Raw genomic sequence first — 20309 nt, forward strand, 5'->3', positions numbered from 1 at the left:
GATGATCCAAGCAAAGAGTTAGCTATATACGAATTAACAACGGTCACTTATGGTACCGCTTCGGCACCATATCTAGCAACCCGTGTCCTCCAAGAGCTAGCTGAAAATGAGAAAGAAAATTTTCCAGACGCGTCAGAAATTATTAAGAGAGATTTTTTCGTTGACGATTTATTTACAGGTGCAAAAAATCAAAATGAAGCGATTGCTTTACGCGATGAATTAATTGAATTGTTAAAACTTGGTGGTTTCAAGTTACGCAAGTGGTGTTCAAATGATTTAGAATTGATATCTTCATTACCAGATGATTTAATAAACATTAAATTGTTTTCTGATCCATCATTATCAATCAAAACTCTGGGCATTCAATGGAATCCAAGAACCGATCAGTTAACATACACAATTAGCAACATTTTAAATTATACAAGAATCACAAAACGTTCTATGCTTTCTCAAATCGCACAATTATTATATGATCTAATTGGATTATTAGGCCCTATAATAATAAAAGCGAAAATTTTCATGCAACGGTTATGGCAACTCAAGTGTGATTGGGACGAGTCAGTTCCGCCCGAAATTCATACTGATTGGCAAAACTATAGACAAGATTTGAATTGCTTGAATGATGTTACTTTTCCGCGACTTGTTGTTGTTGATGATGCTACAAATGTACAACTGCATGGGTTTTGTGATGCAAGTGAAGCAGCTTATGGTGCTTGCATATACGTTCGTTCACAAAATGCAAAAAACGAAATTTATGTAAATTTATTGTGCTCAAAAACACGTGTAGCTCCTTTAAAGTCAATTACAATACCAAGATTGGAATTGTGCTCGGCTTTTCTTCTAGCAAATCTTTTAAACTTTGTAAAATCAATTTTGTGCCTTAAAATCGATGCAGTGCATTTGTGGTCAGATTCAACAATCACCTTACAATGGATTAATACAGAACCGTATCTCTTAAAAACGTTTGTTGCAAATCGTGTTTCTCAAATTCGCGAATTTACAGATCCTTCAGATTGGAAACATGTTCCAACAGAGCAAAATCCTGCAGATTTTATTTCAAGAGGTCAAATGCCTAGTGAATTCATACAAAATGCAATGTGGATTACCGGTCCAAGCTGGCTTGGTTCTTCTGAGGAGCATTGGCCTTGTAGTCAATTCAATAAAGTACCAAACTTAGAATTAAAGAGTAATGTTTCATTAATTGCGAATAATGAAATTAAAACAAATGATACAAATTGCATTTTGAACAAATTTTCTTCTCTCAGAAAAACTAAGCGAGTTATTGCATATTGCATGAAATTCTTTAACAATTTAAAGAATAAAGTAAAATCGAGAAAAGAAAAGGTTGAATTAAAAAATTCTGAAACAAAGGTAAACATGACACATCTGTCAATTGAAGAAACGCAACTTGCAATGAAAAAAATTCTTAGTTTATTGCAAAAACAATTTTTTCTACGCGAAATAAAGTCATTGACAAACGATGAGAGTTTGCATCGTTCAAGCAGTTTAACGTCTTTGAATCCTTTCTTAGACAAAGATGGGTTATTACGTGTGGGAGGACGATTAAAAAATTCAACATTATCTTACAACGAGCGATATCCAATAATTTTACCAAAATCACACCACATTACAATTTTAATAATTAGATTTGAACATGAAATAAATTATCACAGTGGTTCTCAAGCAACATTGAATGCAGTCAGATCTAATTATTGGCCAATTAATGGTATGAGTACTGTTAAAAGTGTTATTAAAAAATGCATAATTTGCTTACGTGCAAAACCTACGAATCAAAATTATTTAATGGGCAATTTACCCAAAGAACGAATTACTCAATCGCGACCTTTTATAGTTACTGGTGTCGATTATTGTGGTCCATTTTTTATTAAAGAAAAAAAGCACAGAAATAGAGGCAAAGTCAAGGCCTATATTTCAATATTCGTATGTTTTGCTACAAAGGCTTGTCATATTGAATTGGTTAGTGATTTAACTACCGAAACTTTTATCGGTTGTTTAAAAAGATTCTTCGCTCGTAGGGGAAAAAGCTCTACTATTTTTTCCGACAACGGAACTAATTTTGTTGGCGCAAATAATGAATTAACAAAAACATTGCGCGAACTTTTAAACTCAGAAAATCACAATGAACAAGTGTTAACATTTCTCGAGAATCAGGGCATCAATTGGAAGTTTTCACCTCCAAATTCTCCGCATTTTGGTGGTTTGTGGGAGGCTGCAGTAAAATCTTTTAAGTATCTTTTTATCAGAACTATTGGCGAAAGATTGTTTTCTTTTGAAGAATTGAGTACATTTACTGCCGAGATCGAAGCAATTCTTAACTCCCGACCAATTACTCCTTTATCATCTGATCCTAATGATCTGAGATCATTATCTCCATCTCACTTCCTAATTGGTGATTCACTAATGAGTGTACCAGAACACGATCTGTCTGATATACCAGAAAATCGTCTGTCAAACTGGCAAAATATTCAACGGCTGAAGCAGTGTTTTTGGAAAAGGTGGTACAAGGAGTACCTTAATCAACTGAATGTCCGTTGCAAATGGCAACAATCCAAAGAAGAGAATCCAGAAATTGGTACCATGGTCATCCTCAAAGAAGACAACATTCCACCCTTACGCTGGCACCTGGGTAGAATTATTGAAATCCACCCTGGTGATGACTCAATTGTTAGAGTTGTTACTGTACGAACCACTACTGGAACTTATAAGCGATCTGTAAAACGCATAGTTCCTCTCCCTATCAATTAAAGGACATTTAAGTGAATTCTATCAACTCTAATTAATCCTTTTTGAACTAGATTAGTTCAAGGTGGGCGGTATGTTAAGTGAATAGTGAATATCTTAAATTAATAATAATGTAAAGTTTAAAATATACAAGCAAAATTTCTTTCGAGAACTAAATTCATAAAATTGGAAAGAAATACAGTTTTTAGTTTGTCTGTACCTTAAGATCTTTGAATTCTACAAATTTCTTCGTGGGTTTTACCGTAATAAAACAGGGAAAAACATAAACACTTATAACTTAAGAAGCAAAACTCTAAAATTGTCACGTCGTGCTTTTGAATATGAAACCTAACCAAAATGAACTATTGTTACATTTATTGGGGGACAGATTATCGAGGTCCTACGGTTTATGGAGGTACTAGAGTCATTAGAGATGTAATTTCTCGCACCTTAAGTGTTTCCTCCACTTTTAACCCCACATCTTGAGGGCGTATTTTTTGGGCGTTTCCAAATTTCTCCCACTTAAAAAATTCATTTTTCTCACTTTGAAATACCTTCCATTTTTGCAAATAGACAGAATAACAGCAACTTTCGGAATCGAAACATGTACTCGCGACTAACCACAAGATTGTAATATGAACTTTAACTTTTGTCTTAAATATATGTATAACTTCAAACTCAGTATCAATCATTTATTTACCTGAACGATTATTATTAATTTAACGATCGTGATATGAGATGTTTCTCATACGTATCAACAAAGAGGTTTAAATTTGAATGCTTTGAACATCTTAGTTCCAATAAAAAAATGATTAAATATTTATTTTAAATAAAACTATTGATGTTTTCGAATAATTTTACGTTTGAAGTTTGCAAATAAATTTAACAGAACATTTTTTTGAGTATTTAATAATTTTGAGAGTGAATCAGAATATTCTTTAGAGTCAGGAAAAAAGTGAAAGTTGTGTTTGGAAAATTGAAAATCAGGGAAAAGTCAGGGAAAAATAAAGTGAAATTTTTGTGGGAACCCTGTATAAATAAATTATATTTTTATCTTTATTTAACCAATTTTTATGGTCCCCTAAAAGTCCCCTATTTTTTAATTTTCAGTCCCTTATTTCCCCTAAAATACTTTTTAGGGGCACTGTGAAGCCTGGAAAAGGGTGAGAAAAAGAGGTCGTGGGCGGCATATGGACGAACGTCTTTTTATTTTCTACACGGTACATGATGTGACGTGTGCCTTGGCGGTAACACAGGATAGGATAGGGTGAGCCTCTAGAGGCCTAGAGAAGTCAGCACGGCGTACTCTAGGGGTTTCATATTTCAACCCCCTTATATAGGTACTAATTATCATCGTCGCGCAGTCTCTCGACGTAAATGCCTGAATGCACCGACGCAGTGGGACGGGCACGTGAAAGAGACAGAAAAAAAATCTGAAAGCCAAAGAGATACACACACACACATATAGCGGGAAAGAACGCAAAAAAAGAGTTAAAGAAGAAAGGAGAAGGAAATCTCCCGCAGAAAAATATAACTCACACATTTTATTTTATTAAAAATAAAACAGAAAATTCGACTTTATAGGCGAGAAAAAAAAACTCTTTTTTTCCCCTTGTCATTTTTTTCATTTTCCGCGAATCCTTTTCAAATTTCACCTTCTTCAATTTCATGATTTTCAACGTTTCCTTTAAGAAGCAAAGGTTTTAATAATTTTCCATTTGAATTTTAAATTCTGTGAATTTTCTTTTCAATTTTTTATTTCAAGTTGTTTTATTCTATTTGAATTTACCTGCTCGTTAAATCATATGAATGACTGTTAATTAAAATCATTAGTTAACAAAAATCTACTGATTATTAATTAGTGTAAAAAGATCGCTCCTTGGCCTTATTCTTCAAGAATTAGTCTTAAGGGATTTTTTTTTTTTATTTTCCTCGAATCAAAGTGTATTGTAGATTTTACTCTCATTATTCTAGAATATACCAAATAGAATAATTTAATTTTTTGCGGCTTTTTTCAATCATTTTCTATTTTTCTCATAATTATTTTTTTTTATTAATTATTAATTAATAACTAATAGTTAATATAATTAATTATTAGTCATAATAATAATGATTTATAAATTAATAAAATAATTTAAATTTTCACTGATAGTTTTTTATTTTTAATAGAAACAATATTTCTGAATTTAATTGAATCGAATAAAAATTATTTGACTCAAGTAAATATTTAATTGATTGTCAATTAATCGATTATTTGAATGAAATAAATTTTTTTTCCCCAGTGTAGTAAATAAATTTGAGGTAAATGAAAAAAAAAGAATGGGGAATGAAGCAATAAATAGGTAGATTGGATCAGCAGAGGGAACAATTAATATTTGCAAAAGGGGGACATTATGAAAGGAAAGTTACGTAGTGTCGTGTCGACGAAATGGGGTAATTTCTCCCCGGTACCTTTACCTTTTCACCCCGTTAAGAACGTTGCCATGAATTTATAGACGCTTCGAGGGTTGGCATACGTTTAAACCGGAAGTGGCACGTCCCCCTTCCATCGGAACTTAGCAAGGTAGGCTATAGGTTAGGTAATATGGCAACGTCGAGGTCCGGAATTGCTTTGCATACCATTTCGCGCAATCGCGAGATCTTAATATCGACTGTAATTTAGAGCGCGGCTCCTTCTTCTTCTTGTGAATCTTTCCCTCTCTCTCTCTCTTTTTTTCTTTTTTTTTCTTATTCACTCACTTATAGTCCACCCTTCATTCTCTATGAAATCGTTCGTCATACTTAGGATTCCGTTATTGCTTCCCTCGTCTTCCGCCGGCCGCTCTTTTAACTCCTAATGTCTTTATTTTTAAATTATATTGCCCCACGGGATTCCCATATTAGTTCACGCACGCATCGCAAGTCGAGCAAAAATATCGTTTCGCAGTCGATTTATGTACTCTCCTCCAACAGTGTATTACTCTTTTAGGAATATAAACTGACATCAATTGTCTCTACATGAGATTAACTTTTCTATTTATGGCAAAAGAGCTCTCCTTCCGAACGTGTTCGCAACACACACACATATACACATTTATAGGATTTTATTTCCTGCGCAAAATGTGCGGTGAGAAAGTTTCGAAATAAATATAATTAAAGGAAAAGTGATTCCCCGTGCTTTTTTTTCTAAATTATAAATAAAGTTGGAAAAAACTTTTTATTCTATAGTTGTAAATTCTATTCTGAATTTTTAATAGGATTTTAATTAAAATTGATATATTTTTAAAAGAAAACTTTATTATGACTATTTACAAGTTTACAAAATTTATTCTACTGACTTTTCTCTTATTTATTTTACACAGGATTGCTAAAGAAAATTTTAATTTGTTTTTCCCTGATTTCCAGACAAAATTTTGTCTATTTCCCTGACATTAAAGAATATTCTGATTCACTCTAAAAATTATTAGATACTCAAAAAAATGTTCTATTACATTTATTTACGATTTTTTCTAATTTGTAAAATTATTCGAAAACAATAACTTCTCTTTTAGATAAATATTTAATCATTATTATTTTTCAATAGGAATTAAAATTATTCAAAGGATTCAAATTCAAACCTTTTAAAATTCAATAACATTTAAGAATATTTATTATAAAATATGAAGATATCGAGCACTCCGAAGTGATCGATTTCTTCAAATTTTATAATAATTAAACATGACCGAGTGATAAAATCATTAATTTATATTGTAACTTCTGTAACTTCTTCAAAATTATATTCATCAATTCAATTATTATTTTTTAGAATTTTTATAACTAAAATTTGTCTTTAAATCAATTATCTATATTAATAATAATTTAATTCTTGGAAAGATTTTTATTAAAATTCTTTAAAATAATTGAATTCTTTTGAAGAATTTCTTTCAATTTTCTTCAAAATAATGGAATTTTTTTAAAATAATTTTTACTGAAAATTTTAAAAGTAATTGAATTTCATGAAGTTTTTATTTCTTTTAAGTTTTTTAAATGATCGTGTTTATTATTAATTGTAATTAATAATTTTCCTATAAAATTATATTAAAATTATTTATAGAAAATGGAATTGAATAATTGAATTCTTGCCAAGAATTTTACGATTTATAAAAATATTTAATTTGGTTCGAAAAATTTTTTATCAGAACTGTTGAAAATAATTGAATTTAAATAATATTTTTAAAAATAATTGTATTCTTTTCAGAAATTTTATTAAAATTGTATTGAAAATAATTTAATTCCTTCAAAATATTTTATTATTTATGAAAATCATTGAATTCCTTTGAAGAATTTTATTATTTATAAAAATAATTGAATTCCTTTGAAGAATTTTATTATTTATGAAAATAATTGAATTAAAAATAATTAAAATTCTGCGATTAATTTTATTATTTATGAAAATAATTGAATTCCTATGAAGAATTTTATTACCCACGAAAATAATTGAATCTCTGTAAACAAATTGTATAGTTTATAATAATGGAATGATTACGAAAAAATTTATAACAAATTTGAAATTAATTGAATTCTTTATAAATAATTGAAATCCTGTGATATTTTCATTATTCATGAAAATAATGAAATGCTTTCGTAGAATTTTATCAAAATTGGTTTTAAATAATTTAATTTTTTCGGAAAAATTCAATTTATTAAAAAAAAAATTTCGGTTACGTTATAGCCGAGGGGATTTGAGCATTGACCGTACCCACGTGTTGGACTCGTGTTCAAAACCAGTTGGTGGCCAAAATTTTTTTTTTTTCAACGAGAATAATTCTGATTTGCAATTCGAATTTAAAAACATATTTTTATGTGCTGTAAACCAAGATAAATTTGAATTTATTGTTCTCAATTTGTTTCCGCTCTCCACCCAACTTGCTTGCTTGATTGCGTCGTTCATGATGAAATATTACTTGTTCGCTTTTACGATTTAATCTTCGATTCATTACAATCAACAATCAATCCCTTCATGCTCGCTGTCTATATATATATATATATTTGAGTGCGTGTGTATGTCTGTGACCTTAAAATTTCGTCCAATGTTCATTCGAAAAAAAAACAGAAATAAAATTCTAAAGTTGGGCAATAAATTAAAAATATCAAAATGTTTTCCAAAATGTTGATTTCGATCAAATTGAAATTAATTTAAGAAATTTTCTAATTGAAAATTATTCGGGTAATACTTTTCTTTTCATCTAGAAAAAATATGTTTCTGTCAGAGCCTACTAAACGATTTATTTTCTTTTAAAATATTTTCGTTTAAAAATTGATTCAAAACTTAATTTATTTAATACAAAGAAAATTTTTCTTTGTGTTAAATAAATTTAATTTAAATAAATAATATTTTAATAATATTATTATAATATTTAAATAATAATGTTAATTAATATAATATTAATATAATATTTAAATAAATAAATTAAGTTTTGAATAAATTTCATTTTAAATATATTTGTTTTGAAGAAAACTTTATTTTTTTTTAATTTTAATTTTTTTTTTCAATAATTGTATTTTTATCGATTAAAATTTTTATTTGCAAAAAAATAATATCGACGGTTGATTATATAATTTCATTTTCCATCGACATTTTTTTTTTAAATTCTCCATCATTTAGCAAATTTTCTTCTAAACCATTTTCTTTCAACTCAAAGCAAAAAAAAAAAATTATTTTTTCAATTTTTCTCTCCCACCTCTCTTTCTCTCTTGGATTGCACGACGTCCATACAGAAATTTCGGCTAATTCTCGCGCTTTAATCGGTTCACTCATTTGACGTGCGCATGAAAAACGACCGCCGATAAATTTTGACAGTATTCTGTCCATTGCATTGCAATAATACCGAACCATATATTAAGAGGGTCGTGGAATGGGTTTTGTCACGGGGGATGAGAGAGAGTCACGGAAAAAGGAGGTGGAGAAGGAGGGGGCTGGTGATGGTGATGGTGTTTGCGGGGGGTGAAAATGGTCTTTCGTATAGTTTGTTCGGTAACATATTACGAATTAATACCAACTGCTCCGGTGAAATATTACTGCAAAACACTGACCGTTATTTCGCTCGCTGAACAAATTGTTACATTCGAATTTCTTTTGAATTTATTTGCAAGCCCAGGGGGAAATACTGCCCTCCCCCCACCCCCTTCACCTCTTTCACTCCCACTACTTATTCAAACCGCCAATTTTTCAAAAAAAAAAAAAAAAAAAATTTACTTTTCATTTTACACTACCATCGGGAATTTTTTTTTAAAGAAAAAAATTTTGCTTTTATTAATCTCGTAAAAATTAATTGCCCAAGTTTCATTTCATTTTTTTTAACATCCGTATTTTATTTGTTTTTTATTTATTTATACGATAATAAACATTGTTTTTTTCAGTCAATTCATTATTAGATGACATTATTTTTTATACGCATATTTTTTTTCTTTTAGTTTTATGTTTTATTTTACTATCAAATTTTATTTTTGAAGAAAAAATATTTTTTTGGCACACTTTACTTTTATATTTAAAATTTTTAATATTTCTAAAGAATATTTTTGTTTTAAAAATATAAGATTAATATTCTCTCAACGAGTAGAGAAATGTTTCATTTGGGTCAAATAAAATTTATTTGAGTTGAATAAAAGTAAATTTTGTTCCTGAGTTGACAAACACATTTATTTCTATTAAATAACATTTATTTGTTCCGAGTTAGAAATTAATTTGAATCAAAGTAAATTTTTTGAGGCAAGAGAAATTTTTATTTAAATTCAGTTGAAATAAATTATATTTATTTGAAACAAATAAAGTTGACGAAAATAAAACTCTTTTTTTGAAGTGAATACGTTTTTTAAAAACAAATAAAATGTTTCTAAGTAAAATATTTAAGTTTAGTAATAAATAAATAAAAAACAGTAAATTACATAAATATTTAAATTTAAATATATAAATAATAAATAAAAAAAATTAAAAAAAAATAAAATGAAAGAAATAAATAACCTAAAAAAATTCTAATTGAAAATTTTTTTTTTCTGAAGTACAATTTTATTAAGTATTTTTTTATTTCGACGTTCCCAATATATATGTTTTTATTAACAAAAAAAAAGAAAATATTTTGAAATTAATTATTGTCGAGTGTCGACAGTGGATTCTCGGTAATATTAACGAGTTTTGATATAAAACGACGAAGATTGATCGGCGTTTCCTAGGCGCTTGCATTTATAGAAATTCCGCAGATAAAAAAAAAGAAATAGTTGACGTATATCGAGTTATTACGAAGCACTTGATATATATTTAAATTATTATTTTTCCACTCGCAGAAAATTGAATCAGGCCAGCTGCTCACTTATAAAAATATTTCAAGTTATAAAAATAATTTATGACGCAAATCGCCAACAGCTATAACATCTCAAGATTTTTTATTATTATTATTGTTATTATTATTGTTATTATCATTTTTATTTTTATTTTTATTTTTATTTTTATTATTATTATTATTATCATTTTTATTTTTATTATTATTATTATCATTTTTATTATTACTACTACGATTATTGTTATTATATATTGAAGCATATTAAGCCATTTTTAAAATAAAAAATTCCACTCTGTCTCAAATAATCAGAAAATACATTAGAGAGAAAGAGTAGAGCGCAATATTTAATTAGTGTTTGTAATGCAATTTCTTTTTCATATTTTTTTTCTATAATTATCTCTTATTTAATGATATGCTTTTAGTTTGAAATTTAATTAACATTAATAAAGAGAATAATATTATTCAAATGACACGAATTTCATAAATCCGGCCTTTAAAATAGCATTTTCATTAAAAATTTACTTTTCTTCATCTAAATAAAAGGTTTTCATTTAAATTAATCCCTTGATTGAATAATTGAATATTGATCTAATTAATCCTAACTTAACTAAATATTTATTATTATTTAAATGAAAAATTATAATTTCAAATTCTTCTTTTTTCTATTTTAAAACCTAAACTCTGAACTCGATGTATTCTCAAATAATTTTTCCCTTTCCAATAATAAAAAAAAAAAAAACTATGTTTTTATGTATATAAATTTTTAGGAGGGGGGTATAAAATGCAATTTTTAGAAATATACAAGAGCGGGGAATATCTAACTTGCGTCCATTTTCTCGTAAAAATGCTTTCAGTCTGTGTTAATTTCAAATGTTTATTATTTAGAAAGGAAAAAAATTCGCTCGCACTTGCATTTGGTATTGATAGTATTTCTCGATGGATCTCTAAAAGGATTTTTACGATGAAAAAAAAAAGTTCAAAAGCATTTGTATTCAATCCATCGATCAGTTTGGACTAAAAAAAAATATATATATACACCCCTCTGAATAATACAACTCAAAGTCTTGACAAATTTTATTAAATTTTTATTTCAATTATTTTTATTTGTTTTTTTTTTTCATTTAACAGATATATATAACATTGTATGGATATTGTATTTTTTTTATTTATCAAAAAGAATATTTTTTAATTTTCAACAAAAATATTTCACATATTTTTCGTTAATTAGAAAGAAAAGAGCTTTAGAAATTTAATTCTTTTCGCTATTTTTCTCTCTTTCTCTCTCTAGTAAATATTTCATTTTTTTTTCTCATAGACAGAAATAAATTTTCTTTTTTTTTTTTAATATAAATATGGAAACAAAATAAAATTCGTGATAATTTATTACAAAACCGAAAATAGTAATTTTATACCAGAAAGACATAAAAAGTTCCAATTATAATTTCAATAACTGAATAAATGTGGAACGAGGGAAAAAGAGAGGCGCTCGGTTTAAAATTACTTTTTATAAACGACACAAGGGCCACAAAATGTCACCCCGGCGACTCTTTCGATTATGTATGAAATTATTAATTAATGCGTCGCTCGATGAACTAATTTTCGTTTCTGATATTTCAGCCAATTATTAAATGTAATTATTTTCGCGCTGCCCCGTTTTAATATCGTCCATCGACCACGACGACGAGAGCGGTAGACGGGGGGGAAAGAGAGTGGTGGGGGGGGGGGTGACTCGAGGGTTACAGAATGGATTTTCGAAATTTTGATCAGAAGGGGGGAATGAAAAGTGACAATTTGACTTGTCATTTTTTTTTTCTCCCCCTCGTCTGTCTGTACATAAACCAATAGATATGTACATTGCTCTTTGCATTTTTTAAAAGTCATAAAAATGATTATGCTACGACGGAAACTTGGTTATTTCATATTTCGAAAACAATGATATTTAAGCACCGACGATAATTCAATTTGATTCTCCCGATGTGGCTTAATTTCGGGCGCAGTACATATGGCCAATGGTTGTTGTTCAAATTGAACAGGAAGTTATAAAAAAATAAATATTCCCGCTCGTTAAAAAATTTACTTTGTTTTACGGTACCATTGTTTTTTTTCCTACTTGTGTCATTTTTTTTTTTTTTTTTTTTTTTGATCGAGTTTTTAAATTAATTTTTTTTTTATTTTGCAAACCCCACCTTCTCATTTAAGGGACAATTTTAATTAAAACTCTTTTGTTGATTTAAAACAACTTTTCTTTCATTCTTTTTTTTTTTTGCAGCAAATTGATATTTGATTTCGAGGAAAGCGAATGAAAACTATAGAGAATTTGACAGTATTACGTTTTTTAATTAAAAAAATTTTTGCGGCTTTAGTGAATTTTTGCTGCATTAATAATTTTTATTTTATTCCTGAAAAAATGTGTATTTTTTATTTATTGTTTTGTTTGATAATATTGTTGTTAATTAATATTTCAGAGTTTTTTTTATTCTTTTATTGTTAAAACGATTTGTATTCTTTATTTTTTTTATTTAGTTTTATTATTTTATATTTTCAAATTTTCTCATGTTGAAAAAAATTATAAATTTTTATTCTTATTTTTAGTTGTGCTACTTCGAATTCTTTTTACATTTTAATTTTTTTTATATGGAATGAAGCTTGGAAATGTTTTTTTAGAATTTTTATTATTTAGTTTCTCATTTGAAATGAGAAATTATTATAAATTTTTATTCTTTTTTTCAGTTTTATTATTTAAAATTCTTTATAAATTTTCATTTCTTTATATGAAATGAAGCTTGGAAATGTCTTTTTAGAATTTTTATTATTTAGAATTCATTCTGCATTGTCATTATTAATTTTCTCATTTTTGAAACAATTGGAGATTTTTCTTCTTATTTTTAGTTAAAAAACTTGGAAATCTTTTTTTTTTTTAAATTTTGTAGCGTTTCGAATTCATTTTACATTCTCATTGTTAATTTTTCTATTTTTGAATTTATAAGACTTGGAAATGTTTTGGAATTGATTTTAAAAATATATAATGTAGTGCGCGATAAAGAAATGAAAAAAAAGAAAATAAAAATGTGAGGGATTTCTCTTGTTCTCGAGAGTTTTTAAAATATATTTTTTGAAATACACTCGCGATTCACAATTTAAAAATTTCATCTTCATTTACATTTTTCTTGAATATAGAAAGCACAAGAGAAGTTTCATTAAAATAAACAAAGCCTGGGAAATCTCAATATGATTTATGAATGAGGAAAAGTTAAAATTCTCGTTTTTAAAAAGGACCCGAGGCGTTATCAGTTCCGTAATGCTTATTCATGCTTACTCTCTTTGTCTCTTTTTCTTAAATTTATTCTTTAATAATCACATGGAAAGTTTTTTTTCATTTCTTTTTTTTTCTTCTTTTTCGTGAGCCCCAGGTTTTATATTGCTAGCGTCATTCCGCCTCCTACCCGCGCGACCAAAGCCGTTTGCAATGGTAATTCGCGACACGGAGGAAAAAAAGAGCGAGCAGGGGGTTTGAGGGAAAAAAAGCAGGAGAAAAAGTGGGGGAGGGTAAATAAAAATTAGGGGAAGTACAATCATCGATCAGAAGAGAGAGTCTGTTTACTGGTGTATTTTTTTTTGTCAACCGGCTACTCGTGTGAATATTTGTAATTACAGAACGAGGCCGATTCGCGGTTTTTATTCGGCCAATTGGCAGGGCGATTTTTTTAATTTCGCGTAATGAAGCGCCGACCTCGTTATTGATTTGGCCTTTTGTTGATATTCGTTATTAATTTTTAATCGTCGATTCATTTCAAACTATAGCTGACAACTTCACTCCGTTAGTACAATATTTCAAAATTTGATTTATAAATTTTAGCCATAAATTTTTTATATTTTGTACAAAAAAATCTCAATTTAAGAATTCCCCATGCCTAAATCAAAATTTTAAACAGTATTCCAATCTCAAAATCAGATTAACCAAATTGAAATGCAATTTTCTTCATAATACTGAAAACAGAATGAAACAATATTGATTCTGGAAAAGTGAAAATTCGAGACGGAAATGAAACACTAATGCGAATTACTAGTCGAGCAATTGAGGGAAAATGTTATCATAGTAAACAATATAGTGTCACATACATTTGTTTTCTCTAATCTTGTCTCAATTGTAAAATTTCTAAAAAAAAAAAAAAAAATTCCTGTCAATATTTGTAACCGATAGTCTTTGATTCGCGAATGCAATTTGTCGGCGTATCAAAACGTAATCAAATGCAAGATAAACGTTTGGCTCGCCAGCCCCATGCATATTAATTTTTAAGCCACGTTTGCAAAAAAAAAAAAAAAAAAATTGTAAAAAAAAGAAAAACCTGAACCAGAAAAGAGTGAGTGAGACAAGAGAGTGAATTGTGATCAAAACGAGAGAGAAGAAGAGAGGTGGACAAACAGCTGTATCGAAACCGCGGTCGGAAACGAAGCGGCGATGATTTTTCGATCAGCGCAAAATCGCTTGTAAAAACAGAAAGCAATTAAAAAATTAATGCCTCGCAAGCCATACTGCAATATCTGCACTGTCGGTGATGCGACATTGTGCTGAAAAAATAGACAATCCCCTAAATACCATCAGAATTTCAATTAAAATTGCACTTTTATTAATAAATTGTAGTCAATATATTTATCAATATAAAATACACTCATCAGAGAAAAATTATCTTTCAATCAAATACTCTATTCTGTCGCATAAACCTGTTAGGTTCAAATTAGCTTATTGTTGTTTCAAAAAAAAATTTATTTAACCTTGATATGACTAAATTTTATTTTGTTTTTAGTTTCAAAAAATATTATTCATGATCTAGTATGAAGATCTTTTTTTTGTAAAGAAAATATTAATTATAATTATTAAAAAGTTTATTTAACCTTAATATGAGTATATGACTAAACCAAATGTTTATTTTCGAATCAAATTTCGTTCAGAACAAATTTGATTGTTTTGGAAATTTTTTTTTTCTCTGAGAGTCCAATACACAATTTTTCTAAACATACCTCTATAATTTCACTCATAAATTATATGTTTTAATAGAAAAAAGAATCCCCCTCAAGAGAAATGTGGTGAACAAGAGTTAATTACACCAAGTGAAGAAAAAGAGAAAAAAAAAATTGGAAACTTGTCTTTGAGAAAATAAAAATTATTTAATACGAGTCATTTGGACTATTACATCAGAAATATAGATATTTGCCTTTCCTTTGAAGTACACATGTATTATAAAAGAAGATATAAAAGAAGAAAAAGAAAATGTAACGCGCCGCACGAAATATTCACATTCATCTAAGAAACTTGATTATTAAAAGACGCGATGAGATGACGTCATGTTTTATGCCATTTCCTTTATGTATCGATTCATGACCTGAAAACGGGATCTCGATCTTATAAACTATTTATTCACTGATGATTATACATACCAAGTACATCCTGTCACGAAGTATTAATGCACAAGAAACAAGAATATTAATGTAATCGCGTACATTGATTTCAAAAAAATGTAATTACACCCACTTGAATGAACAATTTTTGGCGAATGAAATGTTTGCATGTAAAAAAATATTATCGCGTCTTGCGAAAAAATTTTCAAATTGAAACAAACTTTTTTTGAATCAAACAAATTTTTTGTTTTCAATTTCAAAAAATATTATTCATGATCTAGTATGAAGAACTTTTTTTCTGTAAAGAAAATATTAATTAATAAATAATTAAATATTCATATATAAGTTAAATAAGTTTAATCATTAAAGAAATTTTTAAAACGAAAGAAAAATATCTTAGCAGTAAGCAACAATTCTTTCTATTCCTCATTTTTATTTTGTCAGACTCATTTCTCATTTATTCGTTTTAAATAAATGATGCATTTGAAATTTTTTTATTTACAGGGAACAAAATGACTTTTTCTGTTTCTTGACAAATTATTTATGATTCAATATCACGATGCGAGAAAATGAGAGAGAGGGAAAGAGTCATGTAATATATATATTTTCTCCGAGACAATTTTAAATATAAATGAAAATGTATTCTCATTTCGAGGTCAATAGTTATATAGTTCGAAAATTTTTATTCCGTCTCAATAGAAAAAAAGGTCATAAAGCTGATAAATATATTGTTAATTTAATAATTTCAATCACTGAGATTATTTAATATTTATTTGAATTAAAAAACATTTTTCTACTTCTTTATCTTTTTTATTATATACATATATTTTAATGCAATCAAAACAAGAAATTTTTTATATAAACTTTAATTACTAATATATTATTTCGTTAAAGCTTATCTTATTTAATCTCCTTAGTATATGTTATTTAACCCAATTCCTACAATCTTATTTATTTAATGATGCTACTGATTATTCAGAAAAATTCCGGTGACTGAATTTAACTATACTAAATCACTATTTTTTTACAAATTATTTTAAATATTGATACTAGTGATAAAAGTGGCACTTTTTCAACTCTAGGACGTTGGCTAAACCAAAAATTAAAAAATGTCAGGGAATTTTATAAATTTTGAAAAAACCTGAAAAAGTCAGGGAAGTTTGACCGGAATCCTGGAAAATTATTGATTTTTAAAGTTATTCTGCTTATTCTTGAAATCTAATTTTTCTTAAATATCTCAAAATTAATTCGATTTTAATATAATCAATTTTAATATAATTCAATTATTTACATAAATAATCAAATTTTTTAAGGAGATTCAATTATGTTTATAATTAATAATACTCATCGCAGAATTTCAATTATTTTTAATACAATTTTAATTAAATTTTTTGAACTAATTTAATTATTTTTAATAGTTCTTAATAAAAGTCTTCAAAACAAATCAATTCTTATTAAAAATTTTAATAAAATATTATTCCAAGAATTCAATTATTTGCAAAAGTTGTAACAAAATTCTTTCCAGAAATTCAATTATATTCAAAATAACAAAATTTTCAGCAAAAATTAAATTATTTTCAAAAAATTTAATAAAATTCTTCAAAAAAATTCAATTATTTTCATAAATAATAAAATTCTTCAAATGAATTCAATTCAATAATTAAATCATTTTTATAAGCAATAAAACTGATCGCAGAATTTAAAATAATTTTAATCAAATTGTTCGAAAAATTTAATTATTCTTAAAAATTTTATTATAATTCGTCGAAATGATTCTAATATTTAAAAAATTGTTGATAAAATTCTTTATAAGAATTATTTAATTAATTATTCAATAAATTATTTTTTTTGTATATAAATAATTCAATTCTCGTAGAATTTTTTAATAAAAATTGATTTAAAAATAAATTTTAGTTAAAATTGTAGAAAATAATTGAATATTTTTAATATTCAATTATTTTCTAGTTTTAGTCTGTATTTTTACAAATAATTGAAATCTGAAATAAGGTTTCATTAAAATTCATCAAAGAAATTTAATTATTTTAAAAAGCCTTTTTATAATTTATTCATTAAAATTTAAGTATTATTGTCAATATATTTTTAATTAAATTTCTTGAAAGAATTCAATTATTTTTAAAAGCAATAAAATTCTTCGCAGAAATTCAATTACGGTTAAAAGTTCTAAAAAAATTCTCTTCAAAATTCCATTTATCTTTATAAATAATAAAATTTTTCTCCAAAATTCAATTATTTTCAAAAATGTTTCAAAAATGTTAATAAAATTTTTGGCAAAATATCAATTATTTTAAAAAACTTTTCTCAATTCAATCAAATTTTTTTTACAGAAATTCAATTATTTTTAATACAATTTTAATCTAATTTCTCGAAAAATGAAATTATTCTTAAAAATTGTTATTAAAATTCTTCAAAACAATTTTAAATACCATTTTCAAAATTTGTTGATAAAATTCTTGATGAGAGTTGAATTTTATAAAACATTCAATTGAATTTTCGTAGAATTTTCTAATAAAAATTGATTTTGTTAAAAATTGACTGACTTTTTGCTTTTGAATTAGCAGATTTTACTAATAAATAGTCGTTTCTACTAATTTAATAGTAAAATTTTGCTAATTCAAAAGCAAAAAGTCAAACACTATTTCCAAGTAGTAAACATTTTTACAAATTCAAATTTATAGAGAAAGCATTCTAAGCGTGAATATTTAGAAATAATTGAATTTTGAAAAGGTTTCAAATTATAATCTTCGAATGTTAGAATTTTTCATAAACTAAAAATTGTGTAGATTTAATTTTTTTTAAAAAGTTTAATTAAATTTTTGTAAGTTATTTGAAGTTTTCATTTTCTAATATACAATTAATTTGGAGAATTTCCGAATAAACGAAATTTCGTGTAAAATTGAATTGCAAACCAAAAGTTTTGTTAATTTTAAAAAAAAATTTCAAAAATTATTAAAAGTAATTGATTTAAAGAAGAATTTTCGTTAAAAATTCTAGAAAATGTTAATTGAATTTAAATGATTAGAAATAATTTTGAAGAAATTACAGTAACAATATTCTTATAATAATAAAATAATGATTTTATCAGTCGGTCATTTTTAATTATTATAAAACATGAAGATGGAGTGATCGATTTCTTCATGTTTTATAATAATTTTTTGTAAGTTGTTTAATTTCAAAAAAGTTTGAATTTGAAATTTTTGAAAATCTTATGAAAAAATTATAATGACTAATTATTTAATTTTGTAAAATATATTATTCATGATCTAGTATGAAGAACTTTTTTCCTGTAAAGAAAATATTAATTAATAAATAATTAAATATTAATAATTATAGTCATAATGTAAGTTTATAATAAAGTACAATCGAAAAATGTATGCCAAAAAATAAGGAAAAAAAATAATAACAGGCAAAAGAGAAGAAAGGAAAAAAAAGGTTGTAAATAGAAAAATTTATACACGCGCGAAACTTGCATTTGTTGAAACACAAGAGAATTTGACAGACAGGCGTTAATCAAAGGGAATGAAATACTTGTCGCTCTTTCTCTTGATCGTTTTAAGATCTTTTGTGGTGGAGACCGCTTTTCCGGTGTTCGCGAAAAATGAGCCCAATTTCGGTCGAGAGCGGACAATACAGAGCGGAGGTCATCGTTGTAGAAGTAGGGAATGAAAGAGAGCGAAAAAAAAAGAGAGAGATCGGGAGGCGAGAAAGAGTAAAAGAAAGAGAGAAAGAGTGAGAACCAAAGGAAGAAGGGTGGCTACGCGAAAAAGGGTAGAATCTCAGCTTCAAGTGTTTCACTCTTTGATGTGCGACCTGCCCCAAACTCGACTTCCACCACCACCCCTCCCAAGTGGTAGTCAGCTTCAAAGAAAGTGCCCTGGGACTGCTATATACTTCGAGCGCGCTAACTTTCCTTTCTGGGGTGGGTGACTCAAGAGCAAGAGAGAGAGAGAGAGCGCACGGAAAAAATAAAGACTCCACTACACGCAAAAAGAAAGAAACCGAATAGAAATAAAAAAAGGAGATTCACACAAGAGTCTCGAAAATGTTTACTCGATGGGAAACGATTTCAATTTTCTTTCTCACAATTGCTACTTTGCGAAAAAATTAAACTTAACCCAGATTCCCTTTTCTTGTAATCATTTTTTTTCCTCTCATTTTTCCATACGGAAAAATTTCTTTTGATCTAGTAATTTTTATCCTCCCCTCTATATATACACACTGTATAGTTTATTTTAATTAAATTTAATAGACGCTAATAGACAGTTTATGCACTTTATCGAAGGTAAATATGTATTTAAATTAACATGTAGCGCCCAATATCAAAGGGACATAATTAATCGTCAATTTTAGCTTAAATGATTATTTACACAAAATTGACAAAATTTTGTCAGTTTTCAAAAAAAAATTGTTTACTGAAACAAAATTTTTGTTTTGTCACGAGAAAAATTTTGCGAAAAAATTGTCAATTTTGAGAGAATTTACATTGAATTATAATTTTAATGTTCAATGTAAACTTCGAATTAAATTACGAGCACGAAAATTTATGACCAAATTAGTGGAAATTTATATTATTGAAAATATTTAGCAATTGAAATTTAAAAATTTTTCTCCCCTTTCTGAAATTTTGATTTTTTTAAACTGTAGAGAATTTTGGTAAAATGTTTATTTAAAAAAAATTTTTTTTATTATATTTAGTTCGCAATTTTCCTAAGGAAAAAAAAATTTTGTCATTTTCCCTGACCCTAAAAAATATTCTGATTCACTGGAAAAATTATTAGATACTTAAAGATACGAATTTTTGTTTATTCGGAAATTCTTTAATTAATTATACATTAGAAAATAAAAACAAGATAAAAT

General features: G+C 26.9%; 1 protein-coding gene across 5 annotated transcripts in view; it reads left to right on the forward strand.

Annotated features, from left to right (window-relative positions):
• The window catches only part of LOC122507295 (protein bric-a-brac 1-like), a 603721-nt gene that overhangs the window by 451164 nt on the left and 132248 nt on the right, over positions 1-20309 (forward strand). The window lies entirely within an intron of this gene.

This window comes from Leptopilina heterotoma, unplaced genomic scaffold (genome assembly GCF_015476425.1).
Source record: "Leptopilina heterotoma isolate Lh14 unplaced genomic scaffold, ASM1547642v1 Lhet_114, whole genome shotgun sequence".
Taxonomy (NCBI): domain Eukaryota; kingdom Metazoa; phylum Arthropoda; class Insecta; order Hymenoptera; family Figitidae; genus Leptopilina; species Leptopilina heterotoma.